The sequence below is a fragment of the Octopus sinensis genome, linkage group LG13 (assembly GCF_006345805.1).
Source record: "Octopus sinensis linkage group LG13, ASM634580v1, whole genome shotgun sequence".
Taxonomy (NCBI): domain Eukaryota; kingdom Metazoa; phylum Mollusca; class Cephalopoda; order Octopoda; family Octopodidae; genus Octopus; species Octopus sinensis.
In genome coordinates, this window is record NC_043009.1 from 52,396,589 (window position 1) to 52,399,654 (window position 3,066).

Genomic DNA, 3,066 nt, shown 5'->3' on the forward strand with positions numbered 1-3,066 from the left:
ATCTGCTGGGTTTACTGTATCCGTGTTTCGCTCAGGAAAAGGGACTATATTTTGGCACTTCATTATGTATGAAATTGTGGACAATATCCTCAGTTTAGGGTTATGAAATGATGAGGGAATGATCACATACACACACACAATACATTGCATGCGCATGCAAATGTATTTATCAACACCTATTTATATATATGTGTGTGCGTGTGTGCACACAGACACAGACACACACGCGCGCACACACACACACACATATATATATATATATATATATATATATATATATCATATCTTCCCGCCTATCCATTTGACTATGAATATATATGAACGAATGTTTGTGCGTGAATGAATATTACATTTGCACACACACACACACACCATATAATATGTACATATACATACATATATATATATATATATATATATATATATATATATATATATATATATATATATATATATATATTCGTAGTATGTTTATTCCTCATCTAACAAGTTGATCAATAAATTGATCTCCGTTCACATGTCTCTGTCCTGTCTTGTTATAATTTAGCCTACAGCACCAGAGAAATTACGTTGTTACATTTCTAGCTAACGATATGATTATGTCCAAACCAAATTAGTTGATTGGCTGGATTCTTCAGGTCATTCCATTACCTCAACTTGGATGCTTCTTTATCACTGTGTTATTGATTTTCTTTTTCTTCCATTTATCGAAAACCTAATATTCCTTCATACGAGATATAATAAACCGTGGAGAGTATATAATGTTTCGAGATTATGATATGGTCCGAATCCCTAGTTGAAAGTCATTTTAATGTGTATGTGTTGGTAATGTTGGTGATGCTGTATATGGTTGACCTTTATGATGACCAGTTTCTATTTCCATATTAGACATGTCCTATGGATTCTGTCTACAGGACACAAACATACAAAAATAATTATTTTTATTTATATTAACGGTGGTGAAAACTTTTTGTTAGAGTCCAAGATGCAGTGATATGATGTTGAACTATTGATGGAAGTCTGTAATTTGACTCTGTCCCACTGCTAACATTCTGACCACAACTAATATCTTGGTTACTATCAAAGTTGTCTTGGCCATAAATATCTCCATCAATGTATCACGATTGCTTTATGAGCCTCATCGACCATCTGATCAACTATCGACAACTTTATCATGAGGAAAATTCTAAACTCTATAACGACTTCACAACTATAAGAGTTATAACAATCATCTAAGACTTAGGTACTCTCTTCACTAATACGTGATTCTGAGATTGATCCCACTGCATTGCACTGTACTGAGGACCATTACCTGTGAATGTAATTTTTTAAAGGGAACATGTGTTTTTGCTGATGCCCTTTCAGATTTTGGACGGTACATGTACACCGTAGCTTGTTTTAGTTCTGCCTCTATGGCACAGGATTAGTTTGATGCCAACCACCCTGTTACTAGTTTCGCCATCAATCTCAAAAGGATTCGAAAATGGTTTCAGGTGCTTCCATTTCTACACTGACTAGCTCATTATAAGTTCCCAAGATTATTTAAATCTCAACCAGAATCGCTGTGTTGATAACTAATTACAACAAGCAAACTGCAATCAAACTGGTGAGAAACAATCCATATGATTCTCTATATGTGTTGAACATAGTCAAATCTCTCTAAAATCATGATTAAATCGTCACTATTAGATGTGACACATTTGACAATGTACGCAGCAGTAGACTATTTTCGAAAAATAAATTAGAAGGAGGCATGGTTCTGTGGTAAAAAGCTTGTTTACCAACCACATGGTTCCGGGTTCAGTCCCACTGCGTGGCACTATGAGCAAGCGTCTTTTACTACAGCCTCGGTCCACCCAAACCCTTTGATGGAATTTGGTTGACGGAAAGTGAAAGAAGTCTATCGTATAAAAAAATTATATATATATATATATATATATATATATATTTATCCTTCGAAACGTAGAGTAGATGAAACCTTAGCGACTGAAGAAGGGGTTTTTTCGTTGTGTTAAATGTCCTGTACTCCATTTTTTGTTGTTTAAAAAAAATGTCCAGTTCCTTTGTTTTGTGTCTATGTTTTCGTTTCTCTTTGTGTTCGACGTCCCTTTGGTGTCCTGTACTCATATATGCGTGTATATGTACATGTAGAGGTAGGTACGTACATATACGTTTATATATATGCATATGTTTTATTCATTTATTAATTATATATATATATATATATATATATATATATATATATATATAATACCCGCCTATCTATTTATCCAAAAAACTGAATTATTATTGAAATTTATTAGATACTTTGTATATTTTTAAATAAATATATAAATGTATGATAAATAAGACCCCAAGGTACGATATGCAGATGCATGTAATGCTGAAGGGTTGTACCTGATTGATTTGGGAATTCGATTTCCCAAATTGTTTAAATTATATATATATACATGTGTGTGTGTGTGTGTGTGTGTGTGTGTGTGTGGTGTGTGTGTGTGCGTGTGTGTGTGTGTGTGTGTGTGTTTGTTTGTTTGTTTGTATGTCTGTATCTGTCCCTTCACCATTGCTTGACAATCAATGTTGGTATGTTTAATGAGCGGATCGGCAAAAGAAACCGATAGAATAAGTACTGTGCTTACAAGAATAAGTCGTGTAGTTGATTTCTTCGACTAAATGTGGAGCTCCAACATGGCCGCAGACAAGTGACTGAAACAAATGAAAGAATAAAAGAAGAATAAGGATCAAGATAAGCTTAGAACTAAAAAAAAAAAAACGCGTTGTCTTAAATAAAGAGAGCATAGCCTCGGCATGGTCTTGGTTAGAATATCCTTGATCATCAATTTGTTCCATCAATTGCGACAAGAGGAAAAGCAACATCAGTGACGGCATCAGCATTCTGCCGATTATTGTATACGCCATGATGAAAATAAACGTAATGCATTAAGGCTAACTATAGCAGTTGGACGAATATTGGAGAAGAAATGAATACAAAATATAGTCAAATTTAGTAACCTCCGTTTAAATCGCTCGATAAATCTTAAGACAGTAGCGTGAAAATTGATCTTT